Here is a 24,172-nt window from a genome sequence, read left to right on the forward strand (position 1 = left end):
AGGCTGAATCAGGAAGACGGAGGGCAGAGGTTTTTGAAAAGACTGTTTCTCCGATGATCTAGACACTCAGAAATTACTAAGTCATTTTACCTGTCATTGAATGGATTTGCATATATTCTAAGCTTCTTGCTTTCTCAGTAACAGATCTTCTGAGAACTAAAATTATTATTTAAAAAAGAAGAAAAAAATATTCCCCTAGGCTCAAAGTCTTCTGAAACCTTGAGAAACAGATTGGCCTATATTCTTAGCTATACTTGAAAAAGCATCCAGGCAAAAAGTGTACTGGTCGCAGGCCAGGGGAGACCCTAGGAAATTTTCAATATCCGTCTATTGGCAATTCAGCCTTCACTACTGTCTCTGCCTATTCCTGTCTCTGTGCATGGCTCTTTGGGAGCAACTTCCTCCATCCCCTGAGCTCCCAAGAGGTAAAGATCTAAAATAATCATTCATGCTTATTCATTGATTAATTGAGTACACTCTGATGTTTAGCCTTTTCTCCTCTAACTGGGGAGCAAACATCTTTGTTGTCTTTAAATCATTCCAGTCTTTGCAAGCAAGCAGGGCAGGGAGAAATTCTACCTCTGCAGGCTTTTAGAAACTTCCTTCTCCAGAAGGGAAAACCAGAGCTGGCTTAGCTGTCAAGGAACTATCACAGGAACTGCTGGGAATGGAGGAGCCTAAGACCCATTCCTCATGCTTTTTCTAGGATCTAGAACCTCTCCACCTAGAACCTCTTCATTCCCTCCCTACAGGCCACTCCCCCAACTCCTTCTGCTCTCCTCTCTACCTGAATTTGGCTTACATTCTCTCTGCTCATCCCTTAGCCTTATTCTTCCTCCAACTTCCCAAACATCTACTCTAAGTCTCCCGAGTATATGCTTTATGGCTTTTACGACTGGTCAAATGGATCTAAGCCTATGGGGGCACAAATCACCATTAAGTTCTTTTTGGTTGATTATAATACTTGCCAATAGTTACAGACAGATGTAGCTGGTCTCTTGCTATTGGGTTAAAATGAAGACAAGTCTCTTAGCATGTTATGTGACAATATGGGCATTTATTAGCAAATAGGAGTAGAACAGTTTGTTCAACAAGCTTGGTAAAGTCTTAATTTTCCAAAAATAAAAGTATGTGCTTCTACCACATTGCAGAGGAAGAAAAAGTTAACCTTGACCCTCTTACAGCCCTGGTTGGGTCTGAAAATGAAACCAACAAAGATTAACAGGGGAAAAGAATGCAAATTTTATTAAAATTTTACATGCACATGGGAGCCTTCATAAGAGAATAAAGACCTGAAGAAATGGCCAGAGGAAGAAACTTTTATACCTTTTAGACAAAGAAACAATAAATTTGTGAAAAATTAACAAGACAAAAGGGTTTGGGGTAGTGAATGGTGAGAAAGTAACAAGATTTGTTTATACAGCTTTCTTACCCCTAAGTCCCCTTCTCTGGTGATGAGTATCTTTCTCTTGATACAGGGAGATGTATCCCGTTTTCAGGGAAGAAAGCAGGTGTGGAGAGGAGATCAGAGTGACCTTCCTGCTTCTGCTGTATTCTCAGACTCCGTCAGCTTAAAGTATTCAATATGGCAAGGTGCCATATTTGGGGCTCATGTATCCTGAACCCCATCAATGCCTTGAATGACAGTTTTACTCAAGACAGACATGGTAACAGTCTAAAGTAGGGGTTCCCAAACTCAAACCTCAGGCACCATCCTTTTAGAAAGGCACGAATTTTAACAATGGAAGCTCCTTTTTAATATCATTATACTAATGAGCAAAATCTCTTCTTGTTGCCAAGAGATTAAAAAAGCAAAAAGGTGAAGGTCTCACCTCTACCACCACTTCCCACTGAATTATTTTGGAGCAGATCCCAGACATACCATTTCATCTGTAAATGTTTCAGCATTTAACCCTAAAGGAGTCTTCTTTCATCTTAATTTAATTACAATACCATTATCACAGCAAAAAAAAAATTTAATATTAATTTCTTAATATTATCAAATATTCACTTGGTATTAGAACTTCCCTAATCATGCCATATTTTTCTTCTGTTGGTTTCTTCATCTTTGGATCCAAATAAGGTCGACACATTACAATTTAAAATCTCTTAAGTCTCTTTTAATCTTTAGATTCCTCTCCCTTCCTGCCTCTGATCCTTATGATTTCTTTATTGAAGAAACCAGACTGTTTGTCATCTATCATTCACCATATTCTAGATTTAGCCTGATCACATGTCTCTGGTTTATTTGAGAGTTTCTCTTCCCCATATGTCCTGTGTATGGATCGTCTGATCAGTGAGGTTTTTTTGGCAAAAGCATTTTATAGATGGTGATGTGTACTTTTCATTGGATCCTCTTAGGAGGTACATGAGATGTGCAATCCCTCTTTGTGATAAGTGGGCTGTTATATTTGCCTTGCGTTGGGGTTGAGAAATCACCTTTATTGAATAAAACCTCTGAGATTTCTGAGATTTTCTGCTACAGAAGCCATGTTGCTCAACCTTACTAATACATAGTAATAACATCACTTTGTCCAGGAGGAAGTATTATAAACTAATTATAGGCATCAAGACAATCATTTTGACCTGATCAATTTTCAATAATATTTTTATAGGTCCTCCTTATCTAAAAAAAAAACCCATAACTATTTCCTACTCTTATTTATCTCTCTGATGCTATAATTTCTGAGAGCAATATGTGACTGAAACAGTCTCTTTGTTGATAACAATTTCATTGTCTTTGGAAACTAGAACAGTCTAATCACCAACCAACCATGCCAAGTAACAAAAGTTTTTTATTGTCTCTACATTCCATTACGAACTCTTTTGTTTGAACAGTAACAATTTCTTCCTGTTCAATAATAGACTTCTTGATAACATCATCATGTATTGAAAGTCTGGCAAAGCTCTCATAAGCAAAGCAATTTTTATAAAATAAAAAAAAAACAACAATCAAAACCTCAATGATTATAATAATCTAGAGTCACCAGACTCTCAAAAGATGAAGATTCACAGCAAAGGGGGGCAAATTAATAGAAAACAAGCTGGAGAGCTTTCCTTTACAAGGTGGACTTTCATCATGAAACTTTCTTTCCCACAGGGTAAGAGGAATTGTACACCCCCTATAGATGAGCTAGTAAAAAGCTGCTCAGTAAATGAAAAATGTAACTGTTTACTAGGAAACTTCCTGACAGAGAACAAAACTTGATACTAATTCTTTTTTTTTTTTTTTAGATTGATTTATTTATGTTGGAGAGAGATTGGGAGTGTGAGTAGGGGGAGGGGTCTGGAGGGAGAGAATCTTCAAGCAGACTCCCCACCCAGCTTGGAGCCCAACACAGGGCTCAATGTCATGACCTTGAGATCACAACCTGAGCTGAAACCAAGAGTGGGACGCTCAACCAATGGAGTCACCCAGGTGCCCCCAAAACTTGATAATTCTTCTTAAATGATCGAGGAAAAAAAGAGTTGAGCTCATATGCCTTTATAAAGTATTTGCTGCTCTTTGTTTGATCACGATTAATTTGGGGAGAAATGATGAGATTGCAGCCTCTACTGTTAACCCTCCTGGTATTAATCATCTCCAAGGTGATTCAGTTTCCGTGGCAACTGTAATATTTATTTTTGCACTACAGCACTGGCTGGTCTCTCTAATGGTTGGAGGGCAGAGTAATCCTGAAATGTTAAGTCTCAGTCATAAATTTCTCGTTGCTGATGTTAAAAAAACGGTTTATCACTTGCAGGTATTAATACTAATCTGTATTCTGGCAATTGAATTACAAGGCTGTTCTGAGCCCATCCTGTCCTTTGGTTCCAGGTTACTAGGCTTTAAGGTCCAAAGGGTTTTTGCTGACTAAAGGAGCTCCTGGTATTTGCATCCACATTTTCATAATAATTTTAAACATACATAATGTATTATTACCATATTTATATGAAAATAGGCTGAGGAGGTCTCGCTATAATTCCTTCAAGGAAAAAGAAAATAAATATTAAGTATGATTTTATGTATTCTCCAAAACAGAGATATCAATCAAGACCAACTGACAACGAATTAGAGTTTCTGCATTTCATTAAAATTACCCGTATTCAAGGGTGAATTGCAAATGAGGAGAAGTCTCAGATCTTTCCTGTCTTCATCAGAAGTAATAAATATTGTATCAGATATAAGATTTTCCTAGAAAGTCTCCTGAACAATGGAGGCGAGCAGGCTTACACCTTAGTAGAGTCAAATGTGGAAGAAAGGCTTTTGTGAAATATGGCCTGAGGCAAAATGACAGATTCTCAGTCCTTTGAATTAATTGTGTTTGTATCCCTGTCACGGTTCTTCAAGTTCTTTCCATCCTGCGTGTTGTTTAAAATATCCAATTAACCGATTAGATTAATACATTTTAAAATGCTAGCTCTCCTAGACTTAAAAAAGAAAAATCACAACATGTAGGCACCTTTCCTCCCGCCTGTATGCAAAATTGACTCTTTTTCCATCACCAAGGGTTAGAAAGGTACCATGGAATAGCACATTGCCCCCTTAAAAACCTGCTGTTAACATCTCTGGGGCCGAGAGCAGGGAGAGCTGTGAGCTGAGGTGGAGCGGGGGAAGTGTGGGGACAGAGACTTAAGTCACCAACTGCAGACTGGCCGCTTAGAAGGGCCACAGCTGGGGCACCAGGTTGCTCAGCCGTTAAGCAGCCGACTCTGGATTTCAGCTCAGGTCATGATCTCAGGGTCTTGGGATAGAGCCCTAGTTGGGCTCCGTGCCCAGCCAGGTGTCTGCTTGAGGATTCTGTTTTCCCCTCCCTCCTCACTGAGTTTTCTCTCTCTCTCTCTCTCTCTCTCTCTCTCTCTCTCACACACACACACACACAAATAAACAAACAAATCCATAGAGAAGACGAAGAAGGGCCACAGAGCTGTGGGCACTGAGACTCCTATCCTGTTCTCCAAGGAGAGCTGCCGGGGAAGTTTAGAAGTGTTCACACCTGGTGCCTGCTGGTTGCAGAGATAAAGTCAGGGAAGCTCCTGGAAGGGGGACTTCACTCACGTTGTGCTCAGAGGACACACTGCAAGAAGAGGGAAGGAGAAACCCCATTTCTCGTCAAAGAACAAAGGATAGTCTCGGGGTGCCAGGGTAATTCAGTCGTTAAACGTCTGCCTTTGGCTCAGGTCATGATCCCAGAGTCCTGGGATGGAGCCCTCAGTCAGGCTCCCTGCTCAGTGGGAAGCTTGCTTCCCCCTCTCCCACTCCCCCTGCTTGTGTTCCCTCTCGCTGTTTCTGTCAAATAAATAAATAAAGTCTTAAAAAAAAAAAAAAAAGAACAATCTCAGGATGCACCTTTCCATACTTTTGAACTTTTTCTACTGTATTCCTTAATTTGGAGACAGTGGAGATCTCCAGATAGGACAATATGGCCACCCAGAATGAATGCCATCCTGAGTCTCTGCTACTTCTGCACAAATTTGAAAGTCAGCAATTAAGTGGTTCTATTTATTTCTTTCAGTGCTTCCAGTATAAAGCAGGGGGATGGGGGAAGGACATTAAAACACTGCCAACGCTGGGACGCAGTAATTAGTTCTGCTTCTCTGTCACATGTTTATGCTTATAATGAGGAAAATCCCCAAAGAATCTCACATTGATTTCAAAGTCCACTGTCATCTTGATAAAAGGAATCATTTGAATTAAACATCAGGGTAATTAGCCTGGTTCTCTTAAACAGAGCCTGTAATTCTGAAGGTGGGGTTCTTCCAAGAGTGGACACTCCCCCAGGTGAAGACTTGGAAGATAAAGAAGTTGATGGGATTCTATAAAACCAAATTATATTAGGTAAGCCAGCTCCAGAGTCTGGGATCCTGGTGGTGGCTGCTCTCTACTGGGTTAAATATGGAAATCTGGGTTTCTGCACAGCACTGTCGGTTTTGTCTGTCTGTCTCTCTCCTTCTCACTCTCCTCTTGCGGGAAAGTGAGTCACTTCCTGGGCTTTCTTTATTTCCAAGTTCTGATTCACTTGTCTTCAACTTTGAGGACTTTCTCATTGTGTCACAGGCATCTAGTTCTCTGTTCCAAACACAGGGCCACGAAGACGCATCTTGCTGGTTAGTGTAGAGTGCTTACAAAGTACTGGACACAGCAGTCTGGGAAGTAAAGCCTCACCCTTTCTGCTGACTTGCCCCATGCACAGGAAAAGGAGGCATAAGTGGCTCAGTGGGAGCCAGGTTTCCCCCCGGAATGCTTGTAAGTGAACCAAGCTGAAGCAGCAGGAGACTAAAGTAAGTCCGTAAAAGCCCTCCACCACAGCATCTTCGATTTGCAAGTGGCTTAGAAGACGACCTTGAGCAGAAAGAAGAGGGGGCTCTGTTCTGCACAGCTCTGTGCTGGCTCTCTGGGGGGATGCCCTATTGTAGGGGCATGGTGTGCTTTGAGGACAAATTTTGCGTTCTGATTGACATTTTCTGCGTGACTTAGGGAACTTGAACTTGGGGGGTGGAGCATCAATAGGATACCAGGTGATTCATCATGCTGGCGGTTGTAAAAGTCACATTGTCGTTGCCTGAGCTTCTGCCTCCAGAGGCACCATGTTTTTCAGACCAGGTGAGAAGGGAGAGCAAAAAACAAAGGGAGCAAAAGATGTCAAAAGATGGCAGAATCGTGGAAGCTGAAGTAGACCCGTACAAGTAAATGCTGTGAAATACACTTGACTGGACATTAAAATTCCATGGGCTGGCCAGAATACCATGTGTTTTCTCTCTGCTTCCTGCTTTGAATAAAGCAAGCTTGCAGCTTCTCTTAAGACACTCAGCTGTGACAGCCACCTTCCTTCCAGCCCTGACCTTCTCTCTCCTCCTCCTCCACGGTGCCCAGCAGCCTCCTCTGGGGCTCTGGACAGAGCTCTAGAGCCTCGCCTTTCCTGTGGGGCTGCCGAGCTGGAAAAATCTCTTGGAATCATCCTCCTTGCCTCCCTTTTATCTTAAGTGAATGAATTCAGTTGGAAGAGAATGTCTTAGGAAAAGAGGGGAGTACACAGCAGAAGGGCAGACTGTAGGAAAAGAAATCAAAGGACTCTGGCATGCTTAAAGCATCCCAGTCTCCATTTGCCCCTGCTGGGAGACCCGCCTCCTGTCCTGCAGTTCCTGGGGTGCCAGGCCCTGCTGACCTTCCCTGGGGGTGGCCCGTTGACTGCACTGTATTCCTCCCAGGCCCTCCTTCACCCTTGGGGCAGCACTGTTCCTTTACCCCACAGCCCATGGGCAGGCGGATACAAGGCTGTTACAACAGAAGCCCACATTGTGAACCAACTCAAAGCCATTTTTTTTTTTTAAGATTTATTTATTTTAGAGAGCAAGACAGAGAGTTCAAGCAGGCAGAGGAGAAGACGGAGAGAGAGAATCCTTGAGCAGACTCCCTGCTGAGCGTGGAGTGCAGCAGGCTCAGATGGATCCCAGGACCCTGAAATCCTGACCTGAGCTGAAATCAAGAGTTGCTCACTTAACCGATGGAGCCACCCAGGCACCCCAAAGCCATGTCATAGAGTAGGTTAACTGCTAGGTCACAGAAGCCAGTGAACATTTGTCCCTTGAGGGTGTCTCCCAAGTCGAATTCTCAGGAATCTCCGAATCCCATCGTAGGGTGGTAGGAGCATGGGTTAGAGAAGAGAGGCCCGTGGGGCTAACTCTAAACTTGAGTGTTCTCATCTGCAAAAAGGAGGAGAAAGAGTGCCTTCGTCCTAGGGCTGTTGATAAGATTAAATTAGACACATAGTGAGCGCATCGCACATGTTAGCTGCTGTTAGGGGCGCAGTCAGCCTTAAGCAAAACATTAAAGCAGACTCTGTTCATTTTTAGTCTTTTTAGTCTTCTTTCAGTTCTTCCGCATCGTATGGCACAGCTGCACTCCGCCGCCCCGCAGAATGTCCACAAACCACGTTCCCTGTAACTACCACACTCAGGACTCTGATGACATAGGCCCCTCCCCTAAATTAACCAGGCACAGAGCACCCAGCGCCCCACCCCAACCAAATAATGTTGAGACTGAGATTGCTTCCCAAGCAGCATCTTAAGAAGTTGTCCAGTTTAAAAAACGAAAAAGCAATTAACTTTTTATTCAATGCTCAGAAAACATCTTATCCCTCCCGTAAATGTGAATGCCTGTTGCCCATTCCTCCATGCAGGATTCGTGGACTAACCTTAAAACTAAGTGGTACCAAGTTTTGAACAGTTTTCTCTGTCAGGTAAATATGTTTGTGTAGAAGCAGCGGCTTTCTCTGCCCAGCTCACCCGGATGTCTTGTGGTGGGGCTCGCAGCTGTGCTGCCCGAGCAGAGCAGAAGGGACATCAGTTAGTGACCCAAGGAATGTCAGTGCCAGGAAGATGGCTATACTTTATTCAGGAAAATTTATGTTAATAAACTACACAGGGTTGGTTATGATATCAAGTCCTATCATTCAGAACATGAACTTTTAAAAAGTTTTATTTATTTCAGAGAGAGAGTGAGAGAGAGCATGAGTGGAGGGACAGGCAGAGGAGAGGGAGAAGCAGGCTCCCCGCTGAGAAGGGAGCCGGGCTGGGACTCGATCCTGGGACTCCCGGGGATCATGATGTGAGCTGAAGGCAGACGCTTAACCGACTGAGCCACCCCATTACCCCATGCACATGCTTTCTTAAACAATGTCTTACAGTTAAAGGAAATTTATTAAAAGAGTTTTACTTATAGACCACATCTTATTGGATTATTTTAACTTAATTTAATTATTTTAAATCCTTATTTCAAGTATCAGTGAAGAACATGATTGCAAATTTCACATATATGTGGATTTCTTAGGATACTCATCAAACATTCAAATGTTACCATCCCAGTAATTCTGGCCTCTAGGACTCTGTAGTTTAATGAACATGCCAGGTTGTTTCTGCTACATGGTTAATGTTCTGAGAGAAACTGCAGCAAACACGTTTTCTATAGCAGGAGTTCTCAACTGGAGGTGCATTTGCCCCCTGGGACAATGTCTGGAGGTATTTTTGATGGTCACAACTTTGTGGTGGGGGCAGGGGGCTCCTGGCATCAAAATGGGCAGAGGTCCAAGATGCTCCTAGATATGCTACAACCTACAGGACTCCCCTCCTCCACCCTACCCACCCCCGCCCCGGGAGACAAAGGATCTCCTGATGCAAAATGACAGTGGTGTTGAGGGTCAGAAAACCCACCCTATAGCCACACTGACCTCTTCAGAGGTGGGTCCAAAACTCAGAACAGTCTGCCTTGAGACTGCAGTTTCCCCACAAGTCAAGCCTGTGTGTGGAGTGGGCTCACCGCCTACCCCAACCCACAGCCCCTTCCTCTCAGGGATTTACCATAGAGCATCATGCTAACGTGGGTACAAAGATGGAGGATGGGGAATGCTGGCTCATCTCTGACCTTTCAGAGGCAATTTGAAGGCCAGTTGGCTGCCACGTGGCCACTCCTGAGTCACCACGGCGTTTGGCAGACACACGGGCGCTGGAGGGATTTCTCAGCGGATTTTAGTTCCACTTGCAGTTCAGAAACAGTGGAGTTGGAATCAAAGTAGATGATAGAAAAGCCTGGCTAAACTAGAAAGCTGTGGAGGCTCTGCTGACCAATTATGCATCTCTCGTTTCAACTCAACAATTCAACAAATGCTTCTGTGCCAGGCAAAGTGTAAGACACAGGGAAGGATTCAAAATTGGATGAGACAGTCTTTTCCTCAAGGAGCCCCAGCCCCAGCTGCCTCCACCTTCTCTCTGCTGGCTACTTCCTCCTCACCCTCCTAAAAAGCCCTTCCTTAGAAGCTACTTCTATCTATTGGCTGTGTAGGACCTTCAAAGCGAAAAGGCCCCAAAGAGACCAATCTAGAAGTCCCAAAAAAGGCAACGGAACAATATCCTTCTGTCTAGGAAGATTCTGCTAATTTATCATTTACAAAGGAATAGCCTTCCTGGGGGCTATTAGAGCCTGCATTTCTATACACAAGAACCAGCTCTGTGAGTGCCTGTGATTTGGACAAAGCATCTATTAACTGATGAGGTTACTTCGCTAGTTCAGATATAATCACCATAGGACTCAAGTGTGCCTGGGGCAAAAAAAAAAAAAAAAAAAAGGAAAGACATTGAAGTAACATATGGGGTCCGAGGAGCCAGGCCCCCTCTCCCAAGCCAAGAAGCAGGTTACAGTCAGAACACACAGAAACTCAATGAGGTCTTCACCCAAGAAAGAAGTGACTGCACGGACCCTCATCTACCCTCCATTTACTACACCATTTATTCTCCTTTGCACCCTTAAAAGTAGCTGCATGTTTCTGGGCTCTAAGTTCAGGGTAGAAATTACCTTCTCAGGGCAAGAGAATCTGTGTGGGCCTGGCACCCAGGCAGCTTCGACACTGGCCAGTGTTCTTTGTCTTTCAGCTGGGGGGTAGGTATATGAGGTATTATAAGGATCAATCTTTAAAGAAACTTTACCTACATTCCTTGGCATATGTAAAATATTTCATTGTAATGGAAACCAAAAGTTTCCAAAGTAATTTTTTTTTAGATTTATATATTGGGGTGGGGGTGGGAGCAGAGGCAGAGGGAGAGAGAAACTCAAGCAGACTCCACTCTGAGCTCAGAGCCCCACTTGGCGCTGGCTCTCACTCCCCTGAGATCAGACCTGAGCCCAAACCGAGGGTCAGATGCTTAGCCGACTGCGCCACCCAGGCGTCCCCTAAAGTTCTCAAAGTTATTGTTATGATCAACCACATGTGCGTTTAGTGTTGTTGTCCCAGCTATCATGGTCCTTCCTGCTTCTTCCAACCTCCCATTCCTCCTATTACCTCCCATTACCTTCTCCTGAGCTCCTCTCTCCCACTTTTTCGATCCTGTATCTCCACCTGCCACTTCCTCCCACTGCCTCCCCTTCCCTTCTGGCTCTGTGTCCCATTTCTGCAGAACCTCCTACTCTGCCCGCCCACAGCCCGGCCATCTGTGAGGAGGGAGGGGCTGGTGTGAGCAGGAAGTCAGGTTAATTCTAGACCAGAGCTTCACTTTCGGATTGTCCACGTGGTCCCTAAATCCTCAGAGTTTTCAGAGCCATACTTCTTCCAAAGCGTTCCTTCCTTAACTTTCTGCACCAATGATCTGAGGCTATTTACAAAGATGCATAGAATGTAGCACGAACGAAGAAAATAGGCCAAGAGAATCAGAACAAAGATCTCACCTCTTTGTTGGGCTGCATTTGTATGAAATTGTTCTATTATCAACTTACTTATGCTGCAACTATGCTTCCTAGAATCCCATCCTTGAGTGGTTCCAGGTTGGAACTGGAGAGAAAAGAAGCTCAGGCACGATTTGGAAGGCAGAAGGAAGCAGCTGCTTCCCTTTCTGCAGGTCGTGTGGTTAGAGGCTTTCAGTTCCAATCTCAACTTACTGTCTGCTTCTCTTTCCTCCCTTTCTCCTGACTTCCAACCCCAATGATCCTGCAGTCCCAAGCCTAAAGCCAGACACATAGCTGTGGACCCATAGACTTCACCTGCGGACTTCTCCAGTGGCTCCTCCCTTGTGACTATTTCTGTGTATGCATGGGTTTGCCTTCTCAAATGGCCAGGTCAGGCACCCCAGGGATCCTCCCCCTTCCCCGTGAGACCATCTGTTCCCCAGGGCATTCCTCCCCCGCCCCTGCGTCCCCAAATTGGAAAAGGTGTAATTCCTGTAATAAATCAATTGTCCCATAGTTCTTAAAGGTTCCCTAATTGACATAGAACGATGTTCAGAACCAAAGACAAGGCAAATCAGACGTTCTCTTCGAAGCACTGACTGTGAGTGCCACAGAGGTCATCTAGACCACCAGCCTCATTCACAGATGAAGAAACGGGAACCCGGAAACAACAGATCAAGGTCATCTTCAAAGTCACACAGCTGCATCGGCAGACATGGGCAGGTCCCAGCTTAATACAGTTTCTTACAGTTTTTTATTTAAGTGGCGACTAGAGCCCTATATTAAATTACTGACATTAAGTCAGTTTGCTTATTTAAAAAAGTGGGGGGCACCTGGGTGCCTCAGTCAATTGAGCTTCCAACTCTTGATTTCAGCTCAGGTCATGATCTCAGGGTCGTGAGATCGAACCCTGTGTAGGACTCTGCATTCAAAGGGAGTCTGCTTGTCCCTCCCGTGCCCCCTGATTGCGCTCTCTCTCTCTCAGATAAACAAATAAAATCTTTAAGAAATAATGAATTAAATAAATAAATAAAATCTTTAAAGAAAAGGGATGTGTCAAAGCAGTAATTACTACTTTGCCATTACATGGAGCATTATTTTACAAAATAGAGAGCTGGTAAGAATTATCTAGTTTAATATCTGACTGGAAACTAGGCAGTACATCATAGAGGTGCTGAATTTCACTTTCCTTAAAAAAAATCATTAGAAACAGTTATTAGAATGGAAAAAAAAAAGAGTATATGACAACCTCAAAGTTGATCCTGAATCTTACGTTACTAATGGCAGCATTACTTAGCAAAATTATATGTATTAACTTTGTGGTTCACTGAAGATATTAACATCTTTAGTATTTAAAAATAAACATCCATCTCAAGATGTTCCTTTTTATATTTTTAGCAAGGAGATATGTAGTCCGTGGAGTATATTTTAGCTGTCATTAAGCCAGACACACAAACACTGGAATTTCCTCACTTCCAGCTTAGAAATGTTCCCCCTGAACGTCAAATTCACATTTATTGAAGTATAAATAGAATATGTGTTGATCGAAACAGCAATAGTGGCATGGCATTATTTTCTGGGGATGAAAGGAAAGCCTGAGATGGTGCAGCTCGCTGGGCAGGGCCCCCGGGTAAGACGGGGGCTCTGTCTGCCTCCCACAGCACTGCTTCGTGGGAGCCGATCTTCCGACAGTTGGTGGTGGGAGAAGGTGCTCTGGACACAGCCCCTTTGTGAGACTGAGAAAATCATGTTGCTGCTCTTCTAGTCTGCTACCTCATCTGTGAAATAAAAGAGCAAATCTGGATAAGATCTGAAGCATTTTTCAGTTCGTAAATCCAATTTTTTTACAGTGCAAGTGATACCATAACGGCATGAATAAAATTTAATGAGGGAGATTGTACTGGTATAGAGGTAACCAACTTTTGCCTAATTCACGGAATTGTAATTCTGGCAGATTTCTAGATATGTGGCGATCATTACTTAGAAAATGACTTCGGGGCGGGGGCATCCATGATGCAGGCAGGATTCACCATCGGAGTAACCTTTGGCATAAGACGAATTTAGCTCCATCTCAGATAATGAAGACTGTTTTTAGCTCAAAAATCCAAATTCCTTCTAAGGCACTTCTGGAACATGTCAATGCAGATGCTATGGTTTACACCCACACCCGTTCACCCTCCTTCCTTCTTTCCCTCCACACGGGAATCCAGAAAGCTACAACCCTCACCTCCCCAGGCTTTCTTATCTCTGGACTGACAATATGACCCAGTCTGGCCAGTGAAATTGAGGCAGAAGTCACTGAGAAGAGAATTGGGAACTCATTCTAGAAAAGGCAGGCAGCCTGGATTCTTGTCTGTCGTTCGTCTCACTTCCCTTCCTGCAGGACCCAGACTCAACGTTGAAAGGTGCAGGAGCCTTCCTGCTCCCATGAAGCCAAATACCAGGCAACAGGGAGTAACCAGTAGGAATCTGGGCCCCGATGGCATCTCTGAGCTACTGGTCAGCTTAACAAGCTAAAGACTCCTTGTTGGGGAGGACACGGTCCTGATTGGGTTAAGCTTTGGGTGTCCTATAGCTTGTAGCCAAACAGTCTAACGAATACACATGAACTCTGAACAGGGTTAAAACAGGGCTCTCACTTGCATGCCTTCAAGTGGGAAAAGGGGACGAAGAAGTTTAGAGCACTGTGCTTCAATGCCATTACTCAGGCCACAGATCGTAGTACCCACAGATATAGATACACAGATTTTATACACCAGATTTTATATGCTCACAGAGTGAGAGCAACAACGTTCACAAAGAGAACTGTGGAATTCGTGCCGCTGCTTTGTGGCAAGGACAAGGTAAAGTCACAAAACACAGAGGGCAGGGGGGCCAGACAAGGATGTGGTTCCTCCCGGGAGAGGTGGGCAACTAAGTCCTTCCTCTTCCTTTCCTTCCATGCACACAGCACGTAACAAGAGCAGAACAACTGAAGGAACGTGTGCTCTCAAACTTGTTGGTTAAAAGCAAGTACAAGTTTTAAAATTTTTGATAATACCAGCTCCTCTCAAAAAAAAAAAAAATAGTCATCAGCTCCTCTCTACCCATCACTCCTTGTTAGTTGTGTGGGACAATTCTCTTCTCTGCACCTGCTCAACAGCACAGATGATTTCCGGTCTTTGTGACTTTTGCCAGGCAGACAGGAGATTGGATTTATAGCACTTTGGATTTTTACCGACGACAGCATACTGAATAATGGTGCCCCAAAGATGTCTACACCCTAATCCTTGGAGCCTAGGAATAGGTTACCTTACTCGGTACATAGAAGTTTGCAGATGTGATTAGGGATCTTGGTGAAGGATCTTGGGATAGATGACTTCCTAGATAGGTTATCTGCATGAGCCCAGTGTAATCACTAGGGTCTTTTATAAGAAGGAGACAAGAAGGTCAAAGTCAGAAAAAGGCCACAGGATGACCGAAGTAAAGAAGAAGATGGGAAGAGGTTATACTGCAGCTTTGAAAAGGAAGCACGGGACCACGAGCCGTGGACAGCAAACATCCTTAAGAAGCCAGGAAAGTCAACCAAATGTATTCTGCCCCGGAACTTCCAGAAGAAATAGAAACCTGACAGCACCTTGATTTTCGGACCGCTGACCTTCAGAGCTGTAAGATGATAAATCTGTGTCGTTTTAAGCCCACCTAATTGGTGGGAACTTCTTACAGTAACAGTAGGAAACAAATACGTAGACCCTTTTTCCCTTCCGAAGAGTCTATCCAGATGATGGCAAGCTGACAAAACCAAGCCAAACCCAGGGCCAAGCTCAGAAAGTTTTATTTATTTATTTATTTTTAGACTGGGAAATATTTGTTTGTTTGTTTATTTATTTATTAAGATTTTATTTATTTGTCAGAGAAAGAGAGAGAGAACAAGCAGGGGTAGCGGCAGGCAGAAGAAGCAGCGGGCTCCCTACTGAGCAAGGAGCTGGTGCAGAACTCCATCCCAGGACCCTGGGATCACAACCCGGAGTGAAGGCAGACACTTAACCAACGTCTTAACCAACGCCCGGCATCCCAGATTGGGAAATAGTTAATGCAAAGCTTTTTGGAGTTTTGTTCTGTTTCCCAGATTTGCTGAGATAGTATTCACATATAACACAGGTAAGTGTACGGCACACATTGTGAAGATTAGATGCAAGTATACAGTGAAATATGATTAGTACAATAAGGTTAGTTAACACCTCTAACCCCTCCACATAATTATGCCATGTGTGCGCATGCGGGTGTGTGGGGTGATAACCTTTACGACCTATTCTCTTAATCTTCAAGTATATAGTGCCGTATTGATTATAATCACCATACTGGGTGCTAGATACCTAGATTTCGTTTATCTTTTACCTGGAAGTATGCACCCTTTGACCCCTGTGGGCGATCTCCGCATTTCTCCACACACACCCCCACCCGTTGCCCTGGCAACCAACATTCTATTCTCTATTTTTATGAGTTCAACTTTTTTTAAGATTCAACATATCAGTGAAAACATATAGTATTTGTTTTTTTTCTGCTTGACTTGTTTCATTTAGCATAATACTCTCAATGTTGTTGCAAAAGGCAGAATTTCCTTCTTTCTTATGGCTGAATAATATTCTGCTGTATATGTACACACCACATTTTCCATCTCCAGTCACCCATCAATGGACATATGGGTTGTTTTCATTTCTTGTCTATTGAGAATAATCAGACCGTTTTAAAGTAAGAATGAGGCGGGCTTGTTTCTGGCCTGCCTTCTCCCTGTACCTGACTTTCTCTCCACAGATGCCCCAAGCCACCCTGTTCTCTCACTCTCCATGTCCTGGGCCTCTCCTCCTCCTTTCCTGACATATATTCTCTGTCCTAGTGCCTCGGGAACATGGGCTACTTTTTCTGTACCCTACTTCATAAATAAGCTTGTCAATACAGAGTAAGGTTTAGGAGGCCCGGCCCCATAGATGGACTATAGGATTTGGCTACTTACCATTCATGTGATCTGATACAAACTCACCTGAGCAAAGTAATACTTTCCCCATGTATGAAATAGGAGTATGCCCAAATGTTCTGTAGGGATAAGGTCGAGATGTAAATATTTGTGGTTTGGTTAGCATGGGCACATAGTAACAGCTCATAAACATTAATAATGAATGCTGATGACTTGAGGCTATTTCATTCCAGTCATTTGGAGGGTAAAGGGTTTCTTCAGAATACCATCTTACCACAAAACATTTCATCTCTTGTTACAGAATTTCCCTAATATGACAAATTAGGTTATGTGATACCGGGGGTTAAGAAGACTTTCCCTGGCCCAGCATACGGGTCAGCTGATATCTAACAATTCATTAGGCATGTTCAATGTGCTGGGTGATGTGGTAAGCCCTGGGGCAGGGTGTGTGTGTGTGTGTGTGTGTGTGTGTGTGTGTATGTGCGCGCTACATGGTATGGGGGAGTAGTGTGTGTGTGTGTGTGTGTGTGTGTGTGTGTGTGTGTGTGTATGGTATATGGTGTGGTGTGTGTGTATGTGTGTGTGTGTGTGCTGTGTGGTATGGGGGGTAGTGTGTGTTATGTGTGTGTATGGTGTGTGGTGTGTGTGTGTGTGTGTGTGTGTGTGTGTGCATGCTGTGTGGTATGTGGGTTAGTGTGTGTGGTGAGGGGGCACAGATGACAAAGGGGGGTTTCATCCACCTAGGACTTTATTATGTTACAGGCCCTCTGGGCTTCTCTCTCTAGGAATCTATTACCCACACAGATCTCCTAGCACAGGGGGTGGGTTCGAGCCTGAGGCCAGAGTAGTGGGGGTGGGTATATTGATAGCTTGAGCTCCACGGAGGCTCTGGGGAAAGGAATCTGCTGCATTTGGGGACTAGGGGACAGGAATGGATCTGCTTTATTTTGTGCAAGTCACTTTCATCATCCACCTGCTGTGAGGCCAGAAAAGGACACCTGGGATGCCCCTGCGTAGCACTTCCCAGAAAAAGAGATGGTTTTCTGAAGTCCATGGAGTAATTACTTATGTTCTTACCCTGTAATGGTCTCTTTCCACTATGAAGGTGATTTTCCAAAACTAAATGTTCTAGGTTTTAGTCCAACCAATTTAACTGGCCATAGGGGGTAGATTGGAGGTGGAACTAGAGACTGTGAATCAAAAGTAAGACCATTTCCACTGACATCAAACAAAAGTGACAAACAGGTAATTAAGGCTAGCATGTTTCTAATTAAAACTCTGATCGCGTCAAGCTTTCCTGACCCAAATAGCAAGCCACAAGTCCTACTGCTTAATGAAAGCAAAATTCTTACCAATCGATGCTCCAATCTAATGCTCATTCATTTATATAAAGGTCAATTGCCACGTAATATCCACTGCTGATTGCCACCCACAGAAAAAGTGGTGGGAGAGAAAAAATTCATGTGATGTGTTTCCTCTTGTGCACTTTCCCAGCTTTTAAAAATCCCTGTGTCTGTGTGATGACTGCACCAGGAGGCCTTGATTGCAACCCATTTTTACATAACAGGTTAAAAACAACTGTGCTTTTTAGATATTATAATAGAATATTGGCTCGTACCTACAGGATGGCCAAGTTCTTTTGTTTATTGTCATTATCACAGTTAGTCAAACAGAGATAGTACATAAGTACGTTCGGCTCGATTTCTTAAAAGGCCTCCATGGCTCATTGGGAGAACACTGGCAGACAGGATTCACGTTCCCAACCGTCAAATCGCAATCTTATTTTCCAACACTTATGCAGCAGGATAACCTACCATAACCAGACCCTGTAAAGATCAGACCTTAGAAGAGCTGGCAGCCGATCGTGAATGCTCCCCTCCAGAGGCTTGCTTAATTTTCAGGCTAGAAACTTAACCTTCTCTGCTAATGAGCTGACTGTGAATGGAAAAGCAGCATCCCACAGTTCAGGAGAGGATTGGGAAATCTTACAGAGCGAAATGTAGGAAGCTACATTTTTTATTTTTAATCAGAGAAAAACAAAGCTCTTGGTGAGTCTAATTTAGTAATAAGGTGACCTACCTGTGTTTGAGGCAAATTGCAACCAAGAAAATTTACTTGAGAGTACTGTTCTGAAAGGCAGAAGGGAAGCCATGCTTCCCAGTGAGTCCATTTGTCCCAGCAAACAAAGATGAAGTCACATCGTAGAATGGAGTAAAATAAGCAGAGGTTTCTCTACGACACTTACAGTCCCCGACCCGTCAGTCACATGGGGGCAGGCCATCTCCTAGATACAGGCGATAGATTGCATATCACACTTCCCACCTTGTTCTTTGGAACTCTGTTTCCTTTGTTGCTAGAGACCACTGTCAAGGCTACTCGGCTCTCACTTTGGATACCTGCCCTTGTCTCATCTCCTACCCGTTCACAGCCCCACAGTACCGAATATATTAGACCTTTCTTTGACCTGAAACTTACCTCTTCTGTTCAGTCTTTTCCAAACACTGCTCTTATTCTGCCAACCTCTGTGAATCTATTTTGCCTGAAGGGTTAACGGCCCACAATGGTTTCCCTGTGTTGTTCTACCTCGTCCTCCTATCTCTGTGATGCCGGGTACCCAACTGACAGTTCCAAAAGAGCTTTCTGAACATAGAATCTTAATGTCATCATATCTAAAATAGAACCCCGGGGTATAGACTGTGCTGTCAGGGGCCCCTGGGTGGCAGAGTCAGTTGAGCACGTGACTCTTGGTTTCAGCTTAGGTCGTGACCTCAGGGTCCTGGGATGGAGCCCAGAGTTGGGGCTCCACACTCAGTAAGGAATCTGCTTGAAGATTCTCTCCCTCTCTGCCCCTTTCCCACTCATGCATGCTCTCTTTTTCTCTCTCAAATAAATAAACAAATAAATCTTTAAAAAAACAAACTGTGCTGCGAGCAAGCCCTGTCCCCCAGAGCCCCATGCCAATCTCAGGGGAGGTGCTGGAGTGACGGCAAATCCGCCCTCAGCAAGCACCCCTAGCGCGATGGTCATGGCCAATTGGGGCTACCATTTCTGAGCAGCACATGGACTGCGGTAGGGGAACATGAGGTAGGGGAATGTGGACCAACCTGTGGGATGACCAAGATTTCAAATCCCTGCTGCAGTGTGGCCTCTGGTGGTATCATTTTGTACAGGTACAAATGAGCTCACTTTTCTCTCATGTCCCTTTACATATTGTAAAGAAGTTTTAAACTGGTATTGTTGTTCTTTGTTAAAGGCCAAAATGACATTTCAAAAAATGTAAATTTGATCATGTCCCTGTGTATCTTTAAACTTTTCAATGCCTTTATGTTCTTGTGTAATAAAAACCAAAAACTTTATTGTGGCCTGGGAGCCCCTGCCTGGTCTGTTCTCTCTGCTCCCCCAACTCCTTTACCCTCTGTTTCTTCCAACGGCTAAAAATGATTAAAGAAGGCAATTTAGGTGATATGAACACATGGAGTGGGTGATCTCCGTTCCCAATGGTCCAGAGAACTACAGAATGAGGTGGAGGGCAATAAGCGTTGATAGGCTAAAGAGTAAGGAACAAGAAAAAGAGAAAAATAGAAAATGAATCAGAAACACGGAAATAAGTATAGATCCCAGAGCTTGGCATTTGGGCACTGCCGACCTGTTATGCTGTGATTCTTGTCAAGCGGATAGATGCAAAAGGACAGGCAGGGACACAGAAGTTATCTAAGTTTTGAGCGTGCTGACGTGGCACCCTCGGCAGTAGTGGCTCCATCTGGGGCCTGGAAATTTATTTCAACACACCCTCATTCTCGTCTCCCCCGACACCTTGCTCTCTACTCCTGTTAAAGAAAACAATGATCTAAGACTTGTTAAAATGGTAAGGAAGGCTTTGTTCAGGACTCTTGCAATAGGAGAGAAGGATCTGGCTCAACTCCCAATACCTCAAGGACAGTGGGAATTTATAGGCCACGAGCAGCACGAAGAGGTCAGTGATGGAAAATTTCTAAGAGGGGATATCAAGGTGGGGTGGTTCTTGCTGAACCGACTTAGCAGGATCTTGCTGAAGGCAAGATATCAAATGCGAAAGATTCTTTCTAAACTGACTGAGCAGGATTTTTTGCAAAAACTGGGTTAGGCAGGCCAAAATGATGGGACGCGGGTGGGAGGCGGGGGACAAGGTCAAGACCTACACAAGAAGAAGGTTCAGAGGAGCCTGGCTAAAGTTTGGTCGAGGAGAGGGTCTTTGTCACTCCCCGGGCCTCCCAACCAGCTTCCTTTCAGGTTCTTCTGCTCTGTGTTCCTGCTTCCGGGGTGGAACATTCTTCACTGCCTCCCCTCCCCCAGTCCCTACTCATCACTGAGATCTTAGCTCATGGGGCTCCTCCCCCGGAAGCCTTCCTGATCCACTCCAGATTAGGTCTTCCTATTTGAAATTCACTCAGAGACCTTCCGACTATTTCCTCTACCAGCAGAGAATAGGATGAAGGCTTTGGTTACAAGCTCGGTAAGGTCACAAAGGCATCAACCCCAGAAGAAGGCTGTGTGGATGGATCATAAACACAGACAACACTGCAAACTTCCTGGCAGCGTACTTAGGTGTTTGCTGAAGGTCTCCATTAAGTTGATGAAAATGATTTGTTGTCCTCTTTCTTAATTTCAAGATAACGGAGTAAAAAATGGTGCAGAGGACTTGATTTATTTAATAAGATTCAAACCCAAGTCAATGCATTCCTTTGAACTCCTAATCCTTTACCCAGCTCCCTAACCCTGCTAGTGTCTGCAGCAAGGTAAAAAGCATGTGTGGATTGTTTGCCTAATCTCTTATAGAATGCAGTTTGTGTGTTTAATGACAAATAATAAAGTTAACTCCAAGGGACATGAAATGTTTTCTGAAATGTTCGATGGTGCTTTCATCAGCATATAATGATGCACTGAGATGTGACCATGCTTTTCTGGATTACATCCTTCTAAGTCATCTGACAAGAAGATGCTTATAGTTTTTAGTTGTTGTTTGTTTACTTGTTTTTTAACAGAGGTGATTGAATTTAATCTTCAACTTTATGTTTTGATGTTGGCTCAGTTTCTAAGCTTTCTTTTCTAAAAATTATAACTGAAAACTTCAGAAAAGTCCTGTTTTGGGTAATTTTAAGCTCATAAATATTTAACCATCGATGATTTTTTTACTAAGTTAAAATGGGTTTTGATATCATTAACTTGTCCTTTTGTTACATAAGCCCCATTTAAGATCACTGATTCCAGAAACATTGAAATGTCCTCTCTTGTGTGGATTCAAGAAGTTATTGGAATCATATGATGTATTTCCTATCCAAGCCCTGAGACAACACATTGGTAGTTATGATTGAACAATTTCAAGTTCTGGAATGGATATTTGCTTGACTTGCCACACTAGCAATCCAAGTATCTTGTATATTTCTTTCAGCGTGAAAACCATCTGCTTCTGAACTCACAGTGGTGATCAGAAATGCCCAGAGTCAACTTACTAGTACTTTGTTATCCACACTGTGTGCACTTACATTGGCCCCTTTTGTATATGTTTCATCCATTCCTTTTTTGTTTTTTTAGAGATCTTATTTATTTATTTATTTGACACACAGAGAGAGAGAGAGAGAGAGAGAGATCACAAGTAGGCAGAGAGGCAGGCAGAGAGAGAAGAAGGAGCAGACTCACTGCTGAGCAGACAGCCTGATGCAGGGCTCAATCCCTGAGACTATGACCTGAGCTGAAAGCAGAGGCTTAACCCACTGAGCCATCTAGGCACCCCTCATTCATTCTTTAAGCTCATTAGCAATGTCATAACCAGTATGGAGTGGATTGTAACTACTGACTACCGTTATTGAGAAGATATGATCTTAAATTTGCCATGAAGTAAAAATCATATCATTTATGGGATCAGCCAGTTGTGAAGATTGCAACCAACAGCTGACAATTCTGCTCTCAAGGAGCTCATTATAATAATAAAAATAGCTAACATTCATTGTGCACTTAGTAGGATGGGGTATTGCGCTTAGCTTTTATATACATTTTCGGTATAATCTACTGATTGAGTTATAATTAACAACTGATGAATAGATTCTTATTGGGGCCATTATACTTTTGAAAAGCATAGTAAATACTATATTATTTTTATTTCTTTATTAGTCATGATAATTCATTTCTTCTGAAATCCCCAAAATATTAAAATGAGGGTATTAGACTTTTTTTCCCAAAAGGGAGGCCAGATTAATGAAATTGAGACATTATTTTGAAGGGGCAAAGAACCATAATATAAAGCAGTATAAGATAAATGCCATGTAAGATGCAGGAACAGGTGTCCTCTAGCTCAAGAAGGGGAAGTAAGTGGTTAGAAAAATGTCTTAATGAAAGAGGTCATAGTTGAGAGATGCTTTGCATGACTTGGCATGACAACTTTTTGACAAAAATGGCATAAACGCTGGTCTATGTCAAGAAGGGAGGGCAGCTGTTGTGGAAGAAACAGCACAGTTGTAGAAGCGGCAAAGGGATGGGGGATTGATGAAAAGAAAGAAGATAGAGTCTAGTTGATATTTACAGGAAAGGTGACGGAAAGGTGAGGGAAGATTGGAAGAAGAAGAAAGAAAGTGCTCTATGGGATCTCCAGGAGCCAGTGAGGAGCTTGAGTGTAACCTGATCTGCAGGGAGGACACCTTAAAGCTTCTGAGCAAAGATGTGACATCATCAACGCAGCACTACAGAAAGTGAATCTTGCAAGGATATTCAGAAAGCAGAGGTTCAGGAGGGTACTGACGTGGGGGAAGCCAGGAGAAGGTTATTACAACAGCCTAGGTGAGAGATAATGAGGCTGAAGCCAGTGGCAGTGATGATGCGGAGCCAATGGAGAAGGAGCCCACATATGGCCAAGGGCTCTCATACCTGCAGGTTGCCAGCCCTTCAATTACTGGGCAAATGACAGGAACTATTGTCACAAGCTGTGAAAACACCTTGTGATTTTATGTTTAATTCAGCAGATCACTCCCCACTTTGGGTCCCAGGCAAAGCTCTTCCTTGTTGTTTACTTCTTTTTTTTTTTTTTTTGAGTCACCATTTCTTTTTATTTATTTTTTTTTAATTTTTTTATTTTTTTCAGCATAACAGTATTCATTATTTTTGCACCACACCCAGTGCTCCATGCAATCCCTGCCCTCTACAATACCCACCACCTGGTGCCCCCAACCTCCCACCCCCCACCCCTTCAAAATTCTCAGATCGTTTTTCAGAGTCCATAGTCTCTCATGGTTCACCTCCCCTTCCAATTTCCCTCAACTCCCTTCTCCTCTCCATCTCCCCTTGTCCTCCATGCTATTTCTTATGCTCCACAAATAAGTGAAACCATATGATAATTGACTCTCTCTGCTTGACTTATTTCACTCAGCATAATCTCTTCCAGTCCCGTCCATGTTGCTACAAAACTTGGGTATTCATCCTTTCTTTTTTTTCTTTTTTTTTTTTTACAGCTTTATAAACATATATATTTTATCCCCAGGGGTACAGGTCTGCGAATCGCCAGGTTTACACACTTCACAACACTCACCATAGCACATACCCTCCCCAATATCCACAACCCCACCCCCTCTCCCAAATCCCTCCCCCCATCAACCCTCAGTTTGTTTTGTGAGATTAAGAGTCACTTATGGTTTGTCTCCCTCCCAATCCCATCTTGTTTCATTGACTCTTCTCCTACCCCCTCAATCCCCCATGTTGCATCTCCTCTCCCTCATATCAGGGAGATCATATGATAGTTGTCTTTCTCCGATTGACTTATTTCGCTAAGCATGATACCCTCTAGTTCCATCCACGTCGTCGCAAATGGCAAGATTTCATTTCTTTTGATGGCTGCATAGTATTCCATTGTGTATATATACCACATCTTCTTTATCCATTCGTCTGTAGATGGACATCTAGGTTCTTTCCATAGTTTGGCTATTGTAGACATTGCTGCTATAAACATTCGGGTGCACGTGCCCCTTCGGATCACTACGTTTGTATCCTTAGGGTAAATACCC

Source organism: Lutra lutra, chromosome 6 (assembly GCF_902655055.1).
Source record: "Lutra lutra chromosome 6, mLutLut1.2, whole genome shotgun sequence".
NCBI lineage: Eukaryota > Metazoa > Chordata > Mammalia > Carnivora > Mustelidae > Lutra > Lutra lutra.